This window comes from Meriones unguiculatus, chromosome 15, assembly GCF_030254825.1.
Source record: "Meriones unguiculatus strain TT.TT164.6M chromosome 15, Bangor_MerUng_6.1, whole genome shotgun sequence".
NCBI lineage: Eukaryota > Metazoa > Chordata > Mammalia > Rodentia > Muridae > Meriones > Meriones unguiculatus.
This window is the reverse complement of record NC_083362.1, coordinates 53,347,307-53,372,375: the sequence shown is the minus strand read 5'-3', so window position 1 is coordinate 53,372,375 and position 25,069 is coordinate 53,347,307. Positions and strand designations below refer to the sequence as shown.

Genomic DNA, 25,069 nt, shown 5'->3' with positions numbered 1-25,069 from the left:
GAACTTTCTTCTCTTTAGCACACATCTGGAACCTTGGCATATGCTTTTTTAAAGTGACAAATATTTTTATATGTACATTATTTTTAAAATTTTAGATATTTAAATAATAGTTTTAAAAATGTCTCATGACAAAACCTTTAATCCAGAAACCAAGTGTCCTTCAAGCTTTCTCAAATAATATTTTGTTGAAAATCAAACTAAATCTCAATGATGACTCAATTTCAAAATAATTCATTATAATTGAATTCTAGCGAAATGACTCACATAATCCTATGGTCATACTACATTGAGATTTGAATTATATTTTGATTTTAATTTTCTCTCTAACAAACTATATAAAATTAACTTTCAGATCTTGACTCAAGGAAGAACCAACCTGGATTAAGTTAAAAATGTATTCCAATCTCTCAGCCTCCCCATAAATGCTAGTAAACTGGTGTATTTAATTGAAATGTGTTTCTAATTAACCTGAGAGCCAGTTGTATGCAATTGTCACACATGACCTTTAATTACAAGGTACTAATTAGCATTATAAAACGTTCACTTATGTAAGATTTAGTCATAAATTACTAATTTCCATTCATTGATACTAAGATAATTAATCCTTGAGCAAAAATCAGAAATATTGAGAGAGGCATATAAATTCCAAATTCTCATTCTGAAAAGAGATAAGTTCAAGGTTCTACATTTCTGAAGTAGTCTGATGAAAACTTGTGATGATTTTCCAGATATTATGAATGATTAATTTGTTTGGCCACTTATTGTCATTAAGTAATGCAGCACAGATTTTAACCTGCCACATCCCATTGAAAATGGGATCCCATTTATGAAATGCTAGCATCACTTTATTTTTTTTTACAATTTATTCATTATATATCCCTACTGAAGCCCCCTCCCTCAACTCCTCCAGGTCTCCCTTTACCCCTTGTCCCCTTCCCCTAGTCCACTGAAAGGGGGAGTTCTCCTCCCTTGCCATCTGACCATAGCTTATCAAGTCTCATCAGGACTGCCTGGATCCTCTTCCTCTGTGGCCTGGGAGTCTTATGGAAGAAGCAGGGTATAGGAGGACATGGAGGGACAGGAGTCCCACAAGGAGACCAACAAAGCTAAAAAAAAAAAAAAATCTGAGCCCAAAGGGTCCTGCAGAGACTGATGGACCAGCCAAGGACCATGTATGGAGAGGACCTAGACCCCCTCCTCAGACATAATAGGCAGGTCAGTCTCCATGTGGGTTCCTGAGAAAGGGGATTGCCTCTGTCATGCTAGCATCACTTTAACATCTGCAAAATACTTACCCAGCATACAAAAGAAATTTTTTAATAATGAATAATACTTGGAACTGAAAATGAAAGCAGAAAGAATTTTCCCAGGAAAGGAGGAGCTTCGGGCACAGAGGGAATGAGGCAGAGGGGAGAACAGAGAGGAAGAGGACATAGGAGAGGGCAGAGAGGAAGGGAACAAATGAGAGTCTAGTAAGATGACCCATATGAGCAAACAGAACGAACCCTGCCGTCTTCTATATTATGCTTATAATAATAAGCACAGAACTGAAAAGATGTAAGAAGCAGACAACCACATAAGGCCCCTTTCCTAGAGGAATTTCAGCTCAGCTCCCCTCCCATGAGCAATTTGTTTTTATTTTTCTATTAGGAGTGTGGAAACATGTTAGAAAGCATGGCGTTTTCGTGTTTTAGGAAAAGTCACTAAGTAGTTATTGAATCCCAGTGCACACCATGTGCAACTTTGAAATTTCACTTTTATGTAAGCTCTCCAGCAAACTCCCACCATAATTTAGGGTCAGCGTAAAGACACAGGGTGAGAGATAGTTTCCCAGGTGTAGGTGTCACGACGGGGCAACTACTCTGAGAGTGAGGAGACCGGAAGTGTAGGTCAAGAAACATGATTTAGAACATACCTGTCACACGGACCGACTTGGCTGAAACAAGCTCCCTAGGAGAAGCCACGCAAGAGCAAGTACCAACTTAGGCGAAGAAGCCACTAGCAAAAGCCTGAAGCAATCCGCGAACCAACTCTGCTGTTCAGTTCAAAAATATCATTTTTTTGCTGCATAGAATACGCCAGACACTCTGCTAGATACTTGATTTACAAAAACGAATATGATAGTTCCTTCCTGCAAGAAGTATAAATATTCAGAGAGGTGCAAATATAAAAGCCGGTTTTGAAAGATGAAAGCAGTTAGTCAGAGGGTGGGGATGGGGACTCGGCGGAGGAAGGGAGCAAGTGGTGTCTGGAGACTGCAGTTTTTGTGTGGTTTTGTGTGTGTGTGTGTGTGTGTGTGTGTGTGTTTCTGAGGCCAAAAATATAGGCAGGGTGTGGCTGAAAATAAGAGTGAGAAGATGGCATGCTTTCAGACTTGTGTGGCTAAATTTAATAAGCGATATTAATAAGATGCAGAAGGAAGGAAGGGTTTTTAGGAGGAGTGGTGTGGTTAAAAAAATGCAGTTCTTAAAGAGCATGGGCTCATATGAGGGTTGAATTTAATGGAGAAAGACTGGAGGCATGGAAATCAAATATTGCATTTTTAGATGAAGGGTCCAGAAAAAAAAATTCAGTGAGAGTAAAGATGAAGGGGGGAAAATGGAAAGATATATATTTGGGAAATATATATTTAGAAGTCTGTGATAACTTCTGGTTTCTTACTTGGAACAGTTCCATGACATAAGACGGGGACTGAGGGAAGGCTGGACGGAGGCTGGTGGCTGCTGAAATGAGTTTTATTATGAGCATGGAGAGTTCCCCGCTGCCTAGGGCTAGGCGTGAAAGCACCTGGCAGGTACTTGAGTATATATATGAGCCTGGCTTTCAGGAAATGCAGACTAGGCCAGAGCCAAAAAATCAGATGCTTGTTAATGCCCGGACAGTGGAAATGATCCACCAGTGTGAGAGGACGCGTGCCAAACCTTCCCTTGTTTCACTCAGTTGATGAACCGAGTACCAATCCTTAACCATCTGAATTCAACAGCCTCGAGGATGTTACAACCATACAAAAGACAAAACCATTGATCGATATTTCAAAGCAACCTGTGTAAGTTTCCCCATATCCTCCAAATTTTGAGGTTAAAGGTTTTCTACTTCTTCAATAGTTTGTGTTTAAATATATAATATATGTATAACATATTATATAATATACATGAAATATATATCTATATATCAATGTTTCACTGTTCCCGTTCCACAGGCATTTATTCTATCGTTTCAGAACTGAGATTAAATATCAAGACTTAGTGTGTTACAGCCACAAGAACATATACACTATTTTGAGGTATATACATCATTGGTTAGGACAGTTAAAGCCTTGTAACACACTCAAATTCGAGCACAAACGTAGCAGAAACTAAGTGATTCATGAAAATCCTTACGTTTGAAAGATTTTGTGGGTTTTCCTATTGTGGTTAATGTAAAATCCATTACTACGTTCATAATCTTACTCCTCCGCTTCAATTCATAAAACCACATGGACTGAGAGGAAACTCATGCTACTAGCACTGAAGTCCTGTTCACGGTCCACTACTGTACTGATGTGGTGACGGGGTGCATGGGTTCCACGCACAGTCATCATGGGATTTGGTTGCAGGCCCAGCAGAATGGAAGGCCTGTCTCTTGAATAATTCAGCTTCCCAGCATCCTAGACAATCCACGGGTTGTGCCCACTCGGCTCCTCATAAATCACTTCCCTCTCAGCTTTTCACTTCATCATTTGTGACTCTGTCCATAGTAGGAAATCTACCCCGAGCCCTTTTCTCACTCTGACTGCACTGGATAGTGTTGGAAAGAAATAGCTCTCATTATCCCCCCTTGATGATTTACATTTTAATTATAGCTCCAAACAGCTGGCCTCCAGTCTCAAAAGCTGTACAATAATTCCTTTAGCCGTGCCTCCTTTCCCAAAGCATCGTGTCCTCCAAGGACATAGCAAGTAAAAGACATTCTCAGAGGATTTCAAAGGACTTTTGTATGTCATCTGCAAGCAACAAGGACCCCAAAGGGTCCCCCAAAATATTTTCATTTAATTGTAAATCATTAGTAAAAACATTTTACCTATTGCCTCTTAATATGATTATTTTAACAATACAACAGCTTCCCAAAGTGCAATTACAGTTGAAATAGGGTCCAGGACTGAGTTTCTTCCCAAAGCCTAGCCCCAACCTTGGTTTTTTCCAACATTACTTATATGGTTATGTGCAACTATGTGTTAAAAATCACATTTCAATACAAAGTGACCACAATATTAACTCATAACCATATCACAATTTAGCTGTTCTGCAATTAAGGGTTATGTATGAATTTGTTTCTACAATATTTTTTACATATTCTATTTTTTTTAATTAGACAGGGTCTCATGTATGGCAGGCTGGCCTTGAATTTGCTATGCAGCTGAGGATGACATAACCCTTAATCTTCTAACCTTTCAACCTCTACCTCCAGAATGGTGTCTCAAGTGTTTTTAATCAGGTAAGCTAGTGATGAGGGATTTACTTGGAGCCTGTTAATTACCAGTAGAGTGTGAGGTGTCTGCCTTCCTTCAGTGGACGAACTCCCAGGCAGAAAGAAAAAAAATATATAATTTTGTTCTTTATATTGCTAATATGGCATATCACAGTACAAGACCCATAATTAGTTTTTAATAAACATCTGCTGAATTTAAGTTGATGATCTCAATGAATAGATTTGTTTCCTCTCAAAGGTGCCTCCTTAGTCTAACTATCTTCTGTGATTTGGTTTTTTCCTAATAGAAAAAGTGTTTGTCCAGCATTCTAACCACTACAGGCTTGGCAGAGCAGACGGCTAGTAAGAGGATGAAATGATTTGCACGAATGTTGAATTACTGTGTCTCCTTTCCATTTAACCACAGAATATGAAGCTGTCTTGGAGGAATACAAACAAACAAACAAAAACTATTCCCTTGTATTATAAATCAAGAACTGGAAGGCCAGAAAGTCAAATGACTTTCTTAAGGTCTCAGAGAGAAGACATAGATAATTACAAGCTTCCTATCTTTTTTAAAGGCAAATCTGGATGTTCTATAAAAAAAAAAGGATGTATTTTAAAATGAGAATTAGTCTTGATATCTCCAAACTTGACCACTTGAAAAAAGAAGGTACCATTTCTGTTTTTGATACAGGATACAAAATCGTTTGCTAAATAAATTTTTATCCTAAACAAATTTGTTCTAGAACTACCCGTAAGTTAATTTAAAATATTTAATGAGAATTTCCTTCATCCAGTTTTCTTGGCAGTAAGGAAGGAATCATGGCAAATGAGTGGAAATAAAGTGTTATCGCAGGTATTAAACAAACAAAGAAATAAAAATTATACTTTCACATGGTGACATATCACCTTCTTAGAAAGTTAAATTATTCTATTATTCAAAGATAAATATCTAAAACCACCATCTTATAAAATGTGCATGGCCCACATATGATGAGCTCGAGGGCTAATCATAACGTAATAGAATGGTTTTAAACTTATCGTGATTAGACTCTTGTGCAGAGAGTAAAAACCTACAAGAAAAGACACTTTTCCTGGGGAGACCCAACACACACATCCACTCACCCCATATAGGAAACCCATGACAGACCAAAGTACAGATACTGGAACTAGTTTGTTTTATTGGGGTTACGGAAATATGGTGAGAAGGTACATACAAGCTCCATCACCAAGGCCCACCTCCACTGGGAAACCTGGAACATCCTGAACAGCCTGCAGGCAGCTCATCAGGATGGACAGTGTCCTTTCCGGGTAAGTCTGGTTGAAACCTTCTCCAGGCAGCTTGGCTGATTTCTGCTTGCCCCAGGCAGTGGTCTGGTCTCAGTCTTCTTTGCAGCTTGGCTTGCCTGAGAATCTTCCTTGCCGCTTAGCTCTCTGAGTTTCAGAGAGACTCAGCCTTTATTGCTTACTCTGGCAGGGATGGGGCTAGTGAATATGCTCGGTTTCAGGGATTTCCTGAAGCTACTTTGAGTTGTTTACCTTCCAGGCAGACATTACTGTATGAAGGAATGTCTCAATCTCAGAGAAAACTGTTACACCATATTCTATTCCAAAGACACCTGATGTATAGCCTCTGTATTCATGTTGTACATGACAGTACTAAGTACAAGGACAAGTTAACATTACTGTAAACCTTTGTGAGTCATTTAGCTATATGTTAACAAGAGTGATATTTGTGTTATTTTTTTAAGTGTTCAGAATTGGCTGATAGAACCCAGAACTTTTCTGTGAAGTAGAGTATTTTGTTAGAGTATTTTGTTTCTCTCAGTTCCCAAGAATATACACATCTTTTTTTCTAAAACGTTACTCAAATTCAACTTCCAGACTAGCAATCAACTGAGCTACATCTCCAGCACTCTACTCTACTTCAATGATTTCAATTCTTTTTCTATTCTACATCTGAATGAAATTACATAACATCTGTACTTCTAAGACCAGCATTTTTTTAAACTGTAAAGTGAAATCCTGATAAGAACCATTATAGAGTTTTCCAAAAGAACTATTTTGTTTAATTCTATTATTGGATTATAATACGAACAGTTGTATAACATGGGTACCCTGAATTTGAAATAGTTTCTGTGTTAAAAAAAAACATCATGTGTTTTGGTATGTGTACACTTAGCTTTTGTGAGTGATACGTAATAAGAGATCTGACTTCGAGGAGTCAGGATGTAGGTTAAGTCTTCACTCTGAGGACTCTGACATGAGTCCACAACAGCATAGCAAGTGCTGCTCTGCTGAAGCTAATAGCTCTCTGCTGACCAGAAGTAATTTCCAGATGGGCCTGACCCAAAGCTTGATCTTAGTGATGAGTGTGGACTCCCCCATATAGCCATGCTACCTTCTTTTGATATCTGACAACTGCAGAGGTAGACAATAGTTTACAAAATGCAATTGCAGCTTTTTTCCAGCTATGTGTCCAGAAAAATGCTAAATAAAATCATTGCAAGTAACTACATGATAAACCATATTTTTTATCACAGGAAAGTAAAGTCATGGTTATTTAACTTATTGAAAATATCTAGTGGCAGTCTTTATGTTTTTGAAATGTCACGTGATATAAAAAAAGAACTCCATAGCATATAACCTATAACTTATTTCTTAAACCTGAAACTAATTAATCAATAGAAAAATAAAGGTGTTACTTGTATATCTCTTTACAGATTCAGTCCACAGATATCTGATACATACACATACCCACACCCCTTATTTTGGCCATGAGAAATCCAAATTGAATTTTCTCCGATGAAATAAAATGACATCATCTTTTCATCATGACTAACAATACGGTAAAGCCTTTTCTTCTAATGTCTGACTTATTTGTACATTTTGCTACAACATCATGGCACAAGTCTGTAGTTGTCCACGGACAATGATGTTTTTTATTCAAATCCTTCTGACCACGCCTATGGCCATCATGTTGTCTGAGTTTCACTGTGTTTAAAATACAACTCATTATATGTTCTACTTCTCTTTGATTCTCACCGTAAGAATAATGAAGAAAAGCAATCAGCCTCATAGATGGATGCCCACAAAGTAGAATAAACTAGTGAATCTATAATTCCAGGGACACTATAATTTACCTTTTTCTTTCAGGACATTATTTGTTCCCTATTTTCTCTAACGTTTAAAGAAGTTTGTCATTTACATTGTCACACTCCTTGACCCCTTCATTACTTGTGTCTAAGAGTCATCATCAAGTCAGGTACAATTGATCCCAGGATCTGTCAAGTAATGGTCAGGGGAAGCACTCTCTTGTCTCACAGCTGACTCATTCCTAAAAGTATCGAATGACCTCACTATTAATTTAATGAGACAATTAAAAAGAAGTTACTCTTTAAAAGTACAAATTAGAAATCAGCAAAAATGAATGGTAATTAGTCTTTGATTCGTTTTTTACAGCTTGTGATTTTAAAAATAAGTATGCATTGTGCATGCATATGACATAACTCCAATAAGGGCCTATTTTATTCAGTGACTTTATGTCCACATGGCTCCTACATCACTGACCTCCCCAGGCATATCTTTCTCCATCCCATCTCTGTCAGCATCTCACAGCAGTAGTCTTTCCTGCTGAAATTCCCTAAACTGCTCGTGAAAATGGTTAAAAACATGTAAAGCCCTTAGTCTCCTACTCTCAATAGGTTTATTTCTCTACATCACACAATAATAGAACAGTGATTCTCAAACTGTGGGTCATAACCCCTTTGGCAAAGCTCATTTTCAAAAATATTTACATTAAGATTCATAACAGTAGCAAAATTACAGCTATGGAGTAGCAGTGAAGTAATGCTATGGTTGGGGTCACCACAACCCGCGGAACTGTATTAAAGGGTCGCAAGATCAGGAAGGTTGAGCAGCTCCAGAAATTCTAGACCTGCCAGTGTTTTTCTTGCTGGTTCCGGTAAATCAACACACTAACACTCTTTGTGCCATTCTCTCAGTCACCAGCTCTGCTGACTTCGCCATAAAAATCAAAGCTTCTATAGCCATTCTGTCAGGATTGAGAGACCTCAAACCACACTCCCTCGGCTCCCCTACCCCCCCAAAACATTCCATCTAGTGTGCTTTGCTCATTGGTACCTGAGCACCATTGCTTTCGACATTGTCCTACCTGGGATAGTTTCCAAATCTAGCTTCTTTGGGTTGCACCTCACATGCTACTTCCATCCTGAAGCCTTTCGCTCCTGCACAGGATGATGAATTTCACTTCTGAATCCGCATGCTGCTTAATTTATATCATTATTCAGAATATTCTTAACACTCATTTTGGTTTACATTATTAGCATCAACAGGAGAAGAATGGTTTGTATAGTTAATATTCTCTGACACAAACACAATTTGTAGAATGGAAGCTCATTATTTTCTTGTTTCATCTTAAGTTCCTTTTGCCAATCCTTTTACATAACATTTACTTTTTATTTGATGTTTAATGATAGCTCAAGATTGAACAGCCCATAGATGAATGAAATTCTAAGAACGCTATCCAAGACTTAATATGCATTTGAATTATTTGTCTGTTATTACTAGGCCAGCATTTGAATAACTGCAGCTATGAGACATAGATGGTTATACAGATCAGCTTTGCACTGAAGTAATTTATTTCATAAAGTAAGTCTTAAAATTTGGAAGTTTTGGAAAGAAGTACAAATTGATATAACTGAAATTGAATTTGCTTTAATAAAATACAATGAAATCATTTTCCCATTGTGACTAATGATACTTTTAAACTTTTCCTTCTGATGCCTGACTTACTTTGTATATTTTGCTACAATATTATGGGCTCAGTCCCATGGGCTATACCTCTCAAGTTGTCCCTACACAAAAGCATTTTTGTTTCAAATTAGATCACACCATGCCTATGGCCACCACTCAACATTTTGTCTATGTTTTTAAAATGCTTGGTGGATATAACTATACAAAGGAAAAACTGAGTAAATATCTAATTTTCTAATAAGAATAAGCTGAGAGAAATAAAACAGCTTCGAATGATGCCAAAAGCATAAATGATCAAATATCTAGCACATTGCTTAATGTTAAGTTCAAAAGACCATTGCATCAAGAGAGCAAGTAACCAAAAAGTGGACCCAATGCTTTGGTGTAAGGAGTGTATGTGTGTGTGTGTGTGTCTGTGTGTGTGTGTAGAAAGTATACTGATTATTAATTGCACAGATGATCCAAGGTCATCATGAATTCATGGATGACACTAGCTCACCTGAATTCTCAGGCCATGTTCAGCACTGCCTCTAAGAAGCAAAGCGAATTTTCCAGTTAGCTGCACACTTCTGTTCCCTAAAGCATGGTCCTTGGCAGTTGACCGAAGCTGGTATGAAAGGTACTCAATGATTACCTTTATGTTGAGAATGGAATTTTTAAAATCTATTTCTCTCAAACAAAGATCTGTATTTGTAATGTTTCATTTAAAGGCCTTTGAAAAACTTCGTGTGGGCACAAAAAGGGCTATAAGTAGTTCAAATTAAGTCTGCATGTAATTCTCATGAAAAGGAACACAATTTACGTTGCATTCATTTAAAACATTATGTTAGATCAAGTCACTAATCCCATCTCCACCACTGGTTTCTGATTTTCAAAATTACTTCTCTCTTGCGAATTAACACATTAGTGAATAAGACACAGATCTTTCTACAGGGATTTAGAAGACATAATTAAATCTCTGAAAGCTGTGAAAGATTTTCAAAAGTAATCTTCTTTTACTACATCAAAACTTGATTGCTGCAAATCAAATACGAGACAAACTATGGTCCAAGCTAGTCAGGAGGTTGAGTATCTGCCTTCTGCTTTACTCTCCTATTTCAGTAGACATTCAGGCTCATTGGACCCCAATGTCATTGTTTTTCTTTATATTTCTTAGCTAGGCCAGGCTTCTGCCTGTACTGACTTTACTCTCTCTGCTTGGATGCTCACCCATTTCTATAGCTATATGTTCATCATTCTTGCCTACAAAGGCAGTGTGTGTGTGTGTGTGTGTGTGTGTGTGTGTATCCCTTGTAGCATCTTTGTGTCTGAACTATACCTTCGTTTTTGTTTTATTTGCTAACTTCTGTGGACTGCTGATAGATTAACACATTGGCTCTTTTTAGACCAGGAATTTGAATGACTTCTCCTGAAATTCTTCCTACTCAGAAAAAGTACCTGCTGTACCTTTAGGACATGAAACCCTCATTTATTAAATAAACACATTGATGAATAAATGCATGTGCTATAACAAACATGTAGGCCACACCAGCTTTATAGTCAAGTGCCAAAGAAGCAGTGAGTCCTCCTCGTGTAAGAGTATCATTTATGGAAACATACTCAATCTTAAGTGTTTAAAGATAGCTTTACATTTCACACTATCAAAATAAGCCGAATCCAACAGGAAGAGCAGAGAATAAGTTATCTCCCAAGAGCTGCCTCTTCAGGCTTTGCTTGCTCATGGGCAGTTAAGATGGTTCCCCTGTAAATGCATCTGAATACACTTCTGAGAAAACCATGCACAAAATTTGTCATCCAAGTATAAGTAAAATCCTGTAAGGAATATATCCCGTCTTCTTGGTGACAAAAGAGTCACTCCAATCTGATAGTCAGTTAAATATATTCCTCTAGAGGATCGGGACACACTGCACGGCACTCTCTAACAGAAGCTGACATTCGAATCCTTTCACTCCCTGGGGAGTGGTAGAGGTTCGGTTTTCGGCAGCAGAGAATATGTTTCTCTTTAAACATTTAAGGACAGTTTCTGCTTAATTTCTTTCCTCCAAGATGCTCTTCCTGCCTTTCAAATATTTGTCAACTGAACACCCTATAACGCCGAAGCAGCGTGGGTGCAGGGGTAGCGCTACTGAACACAGTAACCATGGTAACCCCTAATTCTCATTTCATTCGCAATTTCCTTAGAAGAAGCAGAAACACAAGAGGGATGGAGTGCTGTAGGCAGAGAAACAGGAAGGTATGCAGGAGTGGGAAGGTTAAGTGGGAATTAGGCACAGACAGCAGCCTACAGGCTTTCTATTTCACTTCCTTTGACTAAAAATGCCAAAGCTGGGGGAAATACAGAAACTATTTTTGAGAAAAAAATATTTATGGTGCTTCATATCAGAAAAAAAAAGTCAAGCTGGCTATTTTTGTTAGACTCTCTTTATACATAGGATCAAGTCTAAACACAAACCCAGTCAATCTGAAGGCTTCGGTGAATATAGTTCAAGGTGAGAGTTAAAACTTCATGGCTATCCAAGTCCCCTGAGTCTGGGCATTCCTCCCCAGAGTATAAGCTTCTCTCCTGTGAGATCCAAACCACAGGAATGGCCCTGGAGCAGGAGCCTCTAAGTGTTTCCTGGATCAGATTTAGTCTCTGGGCTTTCAGTGGCGAAGCTGGCACACAGCTAGTTGGAATGGCCCTAAAATTCCGAGACCCTCCCACTTTTATATCCATGTGAAAGTCAATTGAGTCACAAGATTGGGCAGGTACAACTTCCACCTTCCTCCACCCTTAGCTCAGAAAACAGAAATATAAGTAGGCTGAGGAACACAGAGCCAAAATGAGATGTGTCTTCCATGGCCCCTTAGAAAGGACTGAATCTCGGCCCTAATTCAGTCTCAAACCTGGTTCCAAATTAACTACCTTAGGAAAGTCACTCATTGGCTGTCTGCCTGAGCTGGCTTACAGACACATCTTTTCTCCATCAAATACCTTTAAATTCATATATAATTAGCAAAATGTTGTTGACACCGTTTAATGGTAGAACACAGGCATAGAAGACTAGCTTTAGTAATACGCAATTTTTATCTGTCAACTTAAATAACGTATTTCTTAACAGGATCTCATGTAGCCCAGGCTGGCCTTAACTAGCTACGTTGAAAAAGTTGACTTGAGCTTCTGGTCTTTCTGCTTTTACCTTCAAAGTGCTGGGATTACAGATCTGCACCACCACATCCTGCTTACGCTACGCTGAAACTCAAACTCGGGGCTCCATGCATGCAGCGAGCCCTTTACCAACTGAACTACACCCCTACTCTGATTTCAACAACTGAAAAGATTATATTGAATGACATAATATTTCCAGCCACATAAACACACAATTTTTCAATGCCAGTGAGTTCTCAAGGTTACAAGATACTGAATTGTTATTTAAAATACAAAAATATTAGGAAGATAAAGGTGAAGATTGTTCTTCAAATTGGGTAGCTCATTTCTTTTTTTTTCCTTCTTATTATTGTCATTTATTACAATGTATTAAATTTGTAGCCCAGCTGTAGCCCCCTTGTCTTCTCTGAATCCCACCCTCCTTCCTGCTTCTCTCCCCTATTCCCCTCCCCTAGTCCACTGATAGGGGAGGTCCTCCTCCCCTTCTATCTGACCCTAGCCTATCAGATCTCATCAGGACTGGTTGGATTGTCTTTTTCTGTGGCCTGGTAAGGCTGAACCCACTGGGGGGGGGGGTTATTAGAGAATATAACACTGAGTTCATGCCACAGACAGCCCCTGTGCCCCTTACTAGGGAAACCACTTGGAGACTGAGTCTATGGGCTACATCTGAGTGGGGATTTTAGGTCCTCTCCATGTATGGTCCTTGGTTGGGGTATAAGTCTCTGGAGGGCCCCCAGAACTCATTTTTTTTGTTTTGTTTTGTTTGGCTCTGTTGGTCTCCTTGGGGAGGTCCTGTTTCCTCTAGGTCTTTCTATCTCTCCCTTCTTTCATAAGATTCCATGCATTCTGCCCAAAGTCTCAGCTCATTTTTAGTGACACATTTCTTTTTAAATAAAGAACTTTAGAGTATAAATCCTCATGTTATTCCCTGTAAAATCAGCATGAGTCTCTGAAACCAGAATGCACAAAGCTTTCAAAGCTTCCAATTTGGGCACCAACCACATTCATTTAATGCATTCCCACTCAAACGGGAAAATGAATGAGTGGCAAGACGAACAAATGAACAACAATAACAAACTTCCAAGTTTCACCCAAGGCCACTCTATCCTAGACTGCAACACTCAGCATACGCTGTATGAATGAGGGCAACTTCATTCTGAGTTGCAATGTCCCCAGCTGGTTTAAACAGTCATGGCCAAGTTAGGGTGGCTTTGTTTTCTCAATAAAGACTCAATCATCTCCTGGTACTTAGGCTTTCTAAGCCTACTTCTTAAAGTCCCTTCCGTCCTCACTCCTGCCATTTAAAGGAATGCCAAATGCACTGTCCAGGTGAAAGAACGTCACCCAAACCTTTGAAGAGGTAAGTTCAAGTAGCAAGATGTTTTAACTTAGAGCACCCCCATCAACAGAGAAAACCCCTTGCCTCTGAGCACAGACTTTGGCTCTGTCCCTGGAACCAGTCCCTGCTGGTCATGGTGGAGTCAACTGTATTTTACAGATTTCTGCTTAGAGCAATGTAGTCCAGATCCCACTGTTTTAAAGTTCATCAGGCGCTTATGTCCCTTACAAAAACAGCAAGACGCGTCACCCTTGTGTATGAGACATCCTCCAACACTTTAAATCATTTCTAGATTATTCCAACACTGAAGACAATACAAATGTTATGTACCTAGCTGCTGCATTGTATTTTCCAGGGAATGATGACAGCGGGACAACCTGTGCTATGTTCAGTTATTTTTAAAAATATTTTTAATCTGCCACTGGTTAAATCACAGATACAGGGCTGTAGGTGCGGAGAACCACCTGTACTTTTAATGTCACATGCTTTGGTTTTGCAAAAAAAAAAAAAGTTTATTATTCATATAAATTTTATTGAATACTAATTTTCTCATGAATAATTCTGTAGTATGTTTTTAAGTTAAATAAAAGTCTAACTGACTGAATAACAAGTGATTTCCACTATAAGAAACTATGTGTGCACACATGCATGCGTGCAAGTGTGTGGACATTTGTGTGTATGTGTGTGCAACTGTCTTAGAAGATAATCACACATTCACATACCACTACCCTTATTTAATCCTCTGTGAAACACAAAATATGCAGGCTAAATAGGCTAATAAGTTGTTACAGGTACAATAGTAAAGAAACCATATGTTAAAGATTGAGATTTTTGTTCAAACAATATGAAGTACAAATGGTAAATGAAAAAGATTAGATCTGTTCCTTGCTATGACACACGGCATCTTAAAATCACAGGGAATTTCTACTTGAATATTAAAAACACTTTCTGCCTATTTTTCAAATGGGGTTGCGAGATGGAATGTCACTTATCCACTCACAAAATTTGGCTTCATATCGCTACTATCTTCATCCTGCTACAAAGAGCACACAGAGAACAACTAAATTACTATTTTGTAACAGCAAGATACACAAATCTCGCAGTAAAACTTCACAGATGGGCATTAGTGAACTGCCCCTTTTGCCCCTGGAAATGACGCTGCAGCGCTCTTTCCAACCCCTTTGTTAGACCCTTTCCCCTCCCGATTCATTACGGCATAAGGGTTGGAGCATCCACAGTGTCTTGACAGCAGGAGAATAAATGGACACAGCTGCTGTGGCAGTGCGGCGCCCTAACCATCTTCAATTATGACGTAAAGGCCTCCTGCTGACACAATTACTCTAGCTTCAACAGCCCACATGGATGCTCACTTACAAGTCTTCTTTAAACGTAAAGGACCCATCATTAAGGGATGAAATGTAGTTTATGGATATTTAAGCATCGTGTCTGACAGGAATTTTCAGGTAAATTCTAGATTAGCTACCAAATAATGTTATGTAGATAATGAAATTAGAAATGTTTTTACTTAATATTAAACTTAGTTCAGCGTTCATTGATTGGTCCATCGTATTTGCTATATATCATTGGATTCGTCTAACATGAAAACAGTAAACTGCCAGTAGTCACTATTCAACTTAACTTAAAAACAAAAGCAACAATGACAAAACCAAAGCCATTTTGTTTTTGTGTCAGGCGGATCAAATAAGTTTTAAGAAATCATTTGGTTAACCAAAAATTTTCACTTTGAAGAAATGAATCATGTAAATGTACCATTGTTGCCTGAAAAAAAATATCCTTTGAATAATTTTAAAGAAAGGTGATGAGAAAATAGTTGCCATGAGTAACTATCTATTCAATAAGGAGCCTAAGGCCTGGGAGGATGTTCAGTTTGCACAGTGTGTGCTGAAGCATGAGGACCTGAGTTTAGATCTCCAAGACCCAAAATAATCCAAGGGCAAAGATATTTGGAGTGAGGAGTGGTAAGAGGTAGAGCTCACTAGCCAGCCAGTGTAGCCAACCAGTGAACTCATGGTTCAATGACCCTGCCCCTCCCCCCAAACAGGTAGACAGATGTTGAGGAAGATACATAGCATCATCATCTTCTGTCCTCTGCATGAATTGGACTAGTGTGAGTACTCATCAAAGGGGAGACACAAAGCATCAACTTCCTGATTTGGAATGTCTTATTGAGGTGGGCTGCTTCATGATCAAAGAATTGCAGACACAGAAAAGACTATGCCTAGCAGATATAAAAAGTTCAAAGATAGCACGGAAATGGGGACAGTCTTAAGGAAGAAGAATTAGATTAAAGCTTCGTGCTAAAAGAGAAATAGAAGCATATTGGAAAATAAATTTTAACCAAACCAGCAGCCCATATTTTCACTTTCTAATGATAAGTGATGTTTTTGTTGTCTTGTCATTACAAATTGAAAGAACTGAGAGAGGATGAAAGGGAAGTAGGAAAGCAAGAAGATGGGGCTAAAAAAGTTAGAAAAACCCAGCTATGCACTTATAAACTCATATGTACATGAGCTTACAAATGGCTAAGAAACTAAAATGTTCAACATCCTTAGACATCAGGGAAATGCAACTCAAAATTACTTTGAGATACCATCTTAGACCTGTCAGAATGGCTAAGTTCACTTATACAAGTGAAAGCTCATGCTGGCGAGGATGTGAGACAAGGGGAAAACTCCTCCATTGCTGGTGGGAGCACAAACTTGTACAGCTAACTGTGAAATCAATATGGCAGTTCTCTGAAAGTTTGAAATGGACCTGCCTCAAAGATACAGTTATATAACTCTTAGGCCTATACCCAAAGGATGCCACATCCTACCACAAGGTCACTTTCTCAACCATGTTCATTGTGGCTTATTCCTAGCAGCCAGAAACTGGAAACAACCTGTATGTCTCTCAACAGAAGAATGGGTAAAGAAAAAGTGATACATTTAAACAATGGATTATTACTCAGCTGCAAAGAAAACACAAACAAACAAACAAAACATCCTGGTTGAGGTAACCCAAACCCAGAAAGACAAATATGCTATGTGTTCACTTATAAGTGAACATTAGCTGTTCAGTAAATGACAACCAAGCTACAATCCATAGACCCAAGAAGTTAGGCAAAGAGAAGGGGCCTAAGAGGGACACATGAATCTCCCTGGGAGGAGCAAATAAAATAGAGTTTGTGGGCAGACTGGAGGCCAGTGGGATGGGAGCCAGAGGATCAGGGAGGGGGTTAGATGAGATGGAAGGAGAGAGTACAGGCAGAGGGGGCTGGGATTAGTGGGCTTTGGTGTGGAAACCTAGTGTGGAGAAACTGCCTGGGATCTATGAAGGTGATCTTAATGAGGACTCCTAGTAACTGGGGAAAAGGAGTCTCAACTGGCCGTCTATTGCCAGGTGAAGCTTCCGCTGAAGGTACCAGGTTGAATTCATTTGAGTTGATGGCCAAAGGGGCCCCATGAAAATTCCAAAACATCCCATGGTAAATGTTGTTGGGGATGAAATGAGGGCCATACCGAAGCCATTCTAGCTCTTCCTGGACTCTGGCTGGCTGGTTCAACTTAGCAGTTCTGGCCTAAACTCTCCAAGCTGACTCATTCAAACTGGCTTCTCTTTCCTTCTGACTGAATTGTTCTGCCTGGCTCCAAACTAACTCTGGCAATATGTTTTAATCTTCTGTCTCCTTATCATTCTCTAGTTTGTTCTATCTTCATCTGTATCTAGCTTGTTCTCTCTGTAACCTGTCTCTGTAAAGCTGTTCCAATAAGAAACTCCAGGTTAAAAAAAAAAAAAAAAAAAAAAAAAAAAGGCTTTCTTTCTTTCTCCCTGTGCTGCTGTTTTTTTTTTTTTTTTTTTTTTTTTTTTTACATAAAGACAGAATTTATTTTACTACATTTTTTTTTCAGGCAATTTACTTTTTTTAAAAAATTCACTTTACATCCTTGTTGTATCCCTATCCCTCCTCCTCCCCTCCCAGTCCCTTCCTATCCCACTTTTTCCTCAGAAAATGAGTGTTCCCTTTCCCATCCACCCCAGCTCATCAAATTACAACAGGACTGAGAGTGTCCTCTTCTCCCATGGCCTGACAAAGTAGTCCCACCATGGGGAAGTGTGAGACACTGGAGCAGCATTCAGCTTATAGATTCTGTGTTGCTCTCAAGTAGCCTCTCTTTCCTGCCCTCTTCTCAGGAGTATTGGGTGTATGGTATCTCTGACTCATTCTGCCAGATCTTTCTCTGATTCCACACTTAGTCTGCCCCTCAATTAGACATCACTTTTAAACATGGCTATTTCCTTCTACAAACTAACCTTACCTTCACTGTTTGGGATTAACGATATGTACTAAGGGCATGTCTGTATTCCTGCCAGATCAAGCTGCAACCCAGAGTGTGTCTGCATTCAAGCCAGATCACATAGACCCAGAAGGTCTTTGGATATGATCCCTTGCCAGAGAAGCCATATTGCTGGATTAAAATTCCTCTACAACCCAAGCTGTCTCTAAGGAAAAGAGCTGATCTCTGCAAACTGGCAGGGGGCCCCACTGCCTAGGATAATATCCACACATCTCATTAAACATGGCAGAGTCAAGCTGGTACCTACATGGAGACTTAATCCTTACTTTCTAGTCTTTTGGGGATGGTAGGGTATTCTGCAGGCTACCAAAGAGAAATATGGACACCAGGCTAGCCATAAAACATTTGATCTACAATCTGTCCTCCATGCAAAATATACTAGGGCAATGGTGGCACAGAACTTGTGGGATATAGCCAACAAATATCTGATTTGACTTAAGACCCTCTCAATGGGAGGGTACCCACACCTAACACTGCTGGGGTCACCACGAACCACAGACTAGGTAGCCTAGGGACTAGTAAAACGACTCCTAATGGTATTCTGCTATATTTATAGATCAGTGCCTTATCCATGTATTATCAGAGAAATTTCCTCCTGTAAAAGATGAGATCAGACACAGAAACCCACAGCCAGACATTACATGGAGAAAGAGAAAGTCTAAATGGGAAGTCTCTATCAAACCCTTCTCCTCAGAGTTAGAAAATACCGTGAATGAGGAGGCAGAAAGAGCCAGAGGGGATGGAGGACACTAGGATTACAAGGCCCTGTGGATCAACTAAGCAAGGCTCACACAAGCTCATAGAGAATGAAGCAGCAAGCACAAACATGAGTTTGTACCAGGTCCTCTACGTATATATTACAGCTTTTAGCTTAGTATTTTTATAAGACTGTGGGAACGAGCAGGTCTCTGACTCTTGGGCCTGCTCTTGGGACTTTTTTCCTCTCGTTGGGTTGCCATGTCCAGCTTTGATAGGAGAGTTTTTGCTTCATCTTAGTACATACTATTTTGTCAAGTTTAGTTGCTACCTCTTAGAAGCCTGTTCTTTTCCAATGAGTGAGAGAATGGGAGCGGATCAAGAATGGTGGGAAGATTGGGAGGAGTAGAAGGAAGGGAAGCTATAATTGGTATATATTGTATGAGAAAATAATCTATTTTCAGTAAAAGGCAAAAATGAAAAAAAAATACAATAAACGAGTTTAGCTAGATCTCATAGCACTCCTGCCACCTAGCCCTGGAAGAGCCTAGAAAGGAGACTAGAACTCAAAGTAATTCTGAGCTTGCACTGGGAATTTCAGGCCTACTTATGCTACATTGAGATACACTGTCTCAAAGCAAATAAATTAATTAAAAGTTGCCCTAAAAATCTTATTAGCTTCTCAAAACTCAGACAGACAATAGATATAATTAATAGATGAGAGACAGACAGACAGATAGATAGATAAATAGATAGACAGATAGATGATACATAGACATGAATTTGTCCGTTGTGTTACATGTTGTAACAGAAAACATTTTTAAAACCTCCCCCTTGTGTACAATATAAACTTAACAACACGCTGAAAGAGGGTTCTGTTCTTTCTTCTGTTCCAATTGACAAACAATTCTCCTAAACATATAAATAAAATCTATCACAGCTGAACATGTTGCCACAAATAAGAAAGTTCATCTCTTGGAGAGGAATGGTAAAAGTTCAAAGTTCAAAGGTTAGATTCAAAATGTTTCCCATAAAGTCAATTAATTGTGCTCACATTGTCTTAAACTTTTTAATTCACTGCAGACCTGCTTTCAGTATCCTGTATCATGCTAATATGGAAGTACTCACAGCCTTAAGCTCAAAGTAATGCTGTGGGAGAAGAGGGGATCCAACATTGCACTAAGGTAGAAAAGCAAGATAGATTTCTTCTACCTCCACCTACGTCCACAGGTCTCATCTGTACCCCACAGGGACAAATGCTAGCAGCTGAGAATGTTCTTTCCTTCCTCCTTCCTCTACTCTGCCTTCGATTAGTGCTTTACCTAAGGCTGCAGTCCTAGCATGGAGGGGTAGTCTTGATCACAGAGTGTTTTCTTCATCTCTGGTTCTTTACTCTGTTAAGAGGAAGCTTTTCAGACTTATGCTAAGATCCACCCTCCCCCCACCCCAACACACACAGTCAGTTTCCTATGCTCTGTCTCTCAGGGTCAGTAATGAACTACAGAGGGAGACACTTGCTATCATTTGTGCATCTAGGCAAATGTAATGCCTACTTGATTTTAAATGCCAAAGTGCAAAAGTAGAACCTTTTCTGTCATTCCACAACCAGTGAAATTCAATAGGACACACAAACATACGTGCCATAAGGAAATATTAAAAATCTACCGAACGAGCATTTTTTTGTTTTGTTTTGTTTTTGTTTTGTTTTTTCTTTCTTTCTTCATTCTGACGTTTGGGAAATGTGTAAAGTAGTAAACCATGGGTTGGGGGCCAGGTCGGGGCAGGGAATGAAAATGTTCCTTCAGGCCTGGAACATTCTGTGCCAAGTTTCATTTCTGACTGTGTATGTATGGCTGAATCCCCCTGAAAAGACCCCTGAAAAGAAATGCCTAAAAGATGAAAATATGCCTTTCACCTTAGCAGAGCAATGCTGGCAGAGGCAGCAGGGGGAAGCGCAGGGCTTCCGGCCTGGCCTGGGCATGCTGCTGAGGTTTGGTTTCCATTGAGACGATGCCGGCCCTCTCAAGGAGATTGGAGTACCTACTAGAATGAGATCATGGCTGTGCCAGTTTCACTGGGTCAGGCCCTCTCAGCACATTCTTTCTCCCTCCTCCCTGAGAAGGTGCTGTAAACAAGTCAGACAGAGAGAGAGAGAGCGCGAGAGCACGCCTGCACGCAGTGAACACATCCTAAATTCAAAACGCCTGGAAGTGCTGGCTCCACCCGTGGTAGTCTAGACAAAAGTAGGAGCAGGAATCAGGACAAGAACAGCCAGCAAGAAAAGGCTTGCTTGGTTACAGGGGAGGGGAGGAGTTAAGACAGGAGAGAAACAAAGAAAATAAAAATGAACACCACTGAAATATCAGGTTCTTTAAAGTGAAGCTAAATTTTTGACATTGCCTAGATTCCTTGATTATGTCATACAACTTCTCACCTACAAGGTCAAAAGCTTTTGAAATTAAATGAAGATACGGCAAACTGAGATACATGAAAGAAAGTTAAGTAAACCACAGATAAGCAGCATGCACCAAATGAGAAATGAATGGTCTGATTATACCAAAATCATGAATGCAGATCTTAAGCTACTAGAAACGGATAAAAACCACAAGGAAAGCAATGCTACCACATACACACACAGACAGGGGGACAGACATAATATTTTCCTATTGAAAGGAAAACAGGACTTTCACCTCTTTCTAGCAGGGGAGGTCCCTGTGTGCATGGGGGAGATGGCTGGAAACGATTCGCAAATTCACAAGGTTTTCTACCAAAAATGACAGGCACTGGATTGAGCTGAAGGCGTGCTTTCGCCCCTTAGGTTGTAATCTTCTTTGTGGGCATACAATCAAAAACATTTTTTTAAAGGGCTTTTGTTTATTCAATCTATTTTGACTGCCAAAAATACCATAATGGCCCACAGTGAAATGACAGGGTTGACAGTGCTCTCTGCTTTTATACTGGGTTGGTACCTGCAGCTCACACATAGGGACCTTTTGCATAATGTGGCTCACAGAAATGGCTTTGTTCTCCACCGCCTCACCGTGGCTTCAAGCCTCAACTCCGGTTTGCAGTCATTTCCTCCCACGGATCATTTTAAATAAATGATATCTTTAATATTTAAGTTGGCTCCTTACTGATATTCATTGATGTTTCTGTATCACACCTGAACCTCTGTACCACTGGGTGACAGTTTGCTTGTGGTTGTAGTTTCGCCACGACAGTTTCCTTCATAGCATGACCCTCAAACCCTAGAAAATGAATTCTATCGAACTGTGTCTTTAGCTTATCCACTCCATTGTGTGGCGTGCTTGTAGGGCCTATGTGCATGTGTCTGTCTGTGTTTTGACAAAAGCTTCACACTCAGTTTCAAAAGGTCTGTGTCCCGGATGCCTTATGCTAAGGGCTTACAACGGAGGGCAAACGGTAATTACCACAAGCCAGCTTGTTTTGTTTTGTTTTGTTTTTTGTTTTTGTTTTTATCTACTGACAAAATCCAGAATCCCCGATGCCAGGAGGAAAAACACCAATTCCCAGTTTTCAAGGATGGTGCTTCCCGACTCCAGCAGCTCGCTCTCCCCTCCCCCTCCTCACACACCCAAACACACACCTCCCCACTCTTAGGCACGCTCTGCTTTTAAATTTCCATCCCGGAACAAAGGCGAGGCTAGGGAAGGCTGTCATTACTTCGCCGCCCCCCCCCCCCCCCAAAGAAAGGCTTTAGAATTAAGAAGTGAATAGAAGAGCAGATGCAGCTGGTAACCACCCCTCTCGTTTAGAAAGAAAGAACGACACAGAAACCCAAGCCCAGTCAGGTTTCTACCTCTGTGCCCCGCCCTCTACAACCAAAGAACAGTTTTTCCAAAAATGAACAGAGTACACCAGTTTTCCTCTTCCTGTTGTCTCTTGCATAAATGATTTGAAATTTGAAATTGGCCTGGCTCCCCTCACCTCTTTCCTCAGTGTGCAAAGCTATGAGGGTGTGAGCACACAGAGACAGACGCACATCAAAGAAAATAATGAAAGAAAAGAAAAATAAATCCTCTTCCTTTAATTCCCTTCCTCGGGATATTTGAGTAATTTCTTACCTTTCTTTCTACAGTTCGGGCAATATTAACTCTCAGAACACATACCCTAGCCTGAACCGAGTTTCCAGTGGTTTTAAAGTGGTACCTAGCAAGGTAAGTGGCTCATCTACAAATCCAGAGCTTAGGTACTAAGCGGGGTCCCTTGCCCTGGAGTGACACCTGGAGAGGTCAGGCCTGGACAGCGCCAACCTGTTCGGACTCCTTCCCGTGGCGCAGGGAACGAGACCAGCCTGGACCAGCCGGTCCGGTTCCTACTTCCCCCGCTGCGGCTCCTCTCGGCGGAGACGGAGGAGGAAGGACCAGCGCTGCGCTAGATGGGACGGTGTCTTACCTGGGCGCAGAAAACGGACGCACCCGCGGTCGCAGCTACCTCGGAGAGCTAGAGCTGCTCCGTGGGTGGCAGGAGCCAGGGACACCCGGACGGCCGGAGGAGCGAGGGAAAGAAGGAGAAGAAAGAGAGAGAGAGGCCGAAGGGGAGCCGAGGGAGAGAGGATGCTGTCGCCGCCGCCGCCTCCACTGCAGAGAGCCCGCGCAGCAGCGCGAGCGCCGCCCCGTGCGCGCCCCAGCCCGGCTCCGCGGCCGCCCCGCCCCGGCTGTTCCCGCCCCGTGCGCGCCCCAGCCAGGCTCGGCCACCGTCCGCGCAGGGCTGCCACCGCCGCAGTGTCGGGGAGGGGGAGCGCCGGGCCCCGCCTCCTGCCGCAGCCGGCCTCGGGACAGCCAGGCTTGGAGCCACGGGAGAGCCCCGCCCAGACAAGGCCAAGGGCGACGAGGGCCGCAGGGATCAGGCTCCTTCCTCCCTTCCTAGTGGGACCTGCGCAGCAGAAACTGTCCCTCTAGGCTGGCAAAGAGAGCAGCAGAGACATGCCGGCCCCCTTACGACGACCTTGGAAAGTCAGGGACATTTCAGTCAGTGAGCCTCTTTTTTTTCCCCTTCTTTGTATCATGGCTGAAGCCTGTTCCAAGGACCCCTTGATGAAAAAGCTCATTGATCTTGCTTCCACAAACCCAACAACAGGTGCATCTAGAAACACCCCTTCCCCCCCTCCAAAAAAGAAGGAGGAATTGTGGTAGAGAACGTCCCTCTTTGGTATGGAAGGTTGGGGGCTAATAGTGTGGAGAATTCTAGTCTCCGCTCTGTCGCTAATCTAACGCGCACTTATTGATTCAATTAATGTTAAGGAGCCCTACTATGTCAGATATTATTCAAGGCTTTGTGGAAACATGAAACTCAAAAGTCCAACATCCAGTCCATCTGTGGTGTGGTAAGAACACCAAATGAGAGTGAAAACTGTCAGGTCCACCTCTCCCAAACTGATTTTAAAAAATAAAACACACACACACACACACACACTCACTCACACACACACACAAACAGTTGCAGGGGGATCACATGTCTCTGGCCTCCATGGATACCTGAGCAAACACACAAACTTAAAAATAATTTAAAATTTCCAAAAATAAGCCATCTCTTAAATACCTTTGAAAACGAGGTGACAAAGAAATCAGCAGGGAAGGAGCAGGTCAGAATAATTTCATCCATCTCTATCAGGTACCAAGAGAATGTCTTTTTAAAGGTCAACCTAGACTGTGAGGAGAGACAGTTTCAACAGTTCTGATGAAAATGTAGTTGTTAATTTGGTTTTGTCTCTTATTAAACCACTGAACATTAGAGTCAATTTCTGGGCATTTGATCCAGTTCCCTCAATTTTCAGAGGGAAAAGATGCATTGAGAGGAGACAGAAAACATTGGGGCTCATTACACAGCAAGGTGTGAAAACAGTCTTCAATAGTCACACCCTAGGCCCTGGGCAATATCTCTCTTCACCCAGCTTCATCTGGTGGCCCAGTGGTTCTTACACAGAGGTTGGAAATACCAGGGCACACCCAGTGGTAGCAATCCTGGTGGAGGTGGGGCGCTCAGAAGGTGGCCTGATGGGTTTCAGCCTCTAGGAAATGATGGACAGTATGTGGACAGAAGGAAGGAATGGGAGTCCTCTTGGACCCTGGTCACATAGGTGCAGAAGCTCACTGGGAGACTTCATTCCTGCTCATCCCAGTTACTGAGTGCTTCCCAGTTTTTAGGAGTATTGTGCTGTTTGATACAAGAGCTAGACTCCAAGAGAAACAGATTCCTGTCCCCTTTTTCACTCTACACAGAACCCCTACGGATTTACATTAGCCCTGGACTTAAAGTCAACAGAACTTCAGACTTGGA

The 25,069-nt window shown here is 40.9% G+C and overlaps 1 protein-coding gene across 3 annotated transcripts in view; it reads right to left on the bottom strand.

The window, feature by feature from the left end:
• The window catches only part of Map2 (microtubule associated protein 2), a 268,475-nt gene extending 245,104 nt beyond the window's left edge, over window positions 1-23,371 (bottom strand). The window contains exon 1 of one of the 3 annotated variants that reach the window (XM_060368502.1): window positions 23,186-23,371. The gene's annotated coding sequence lies outside the window, so the exon portion shown is untranslated. The remainder of the gene's footprint in view (window positions 1-23,185) is intronic. The other 2 variants (XM_060368527.1, XM_060368529.1) reach the window with 2 other exon arrangements.
• Window positions 23,372-25,069: the final 1,698 nt, after the last annotated feature.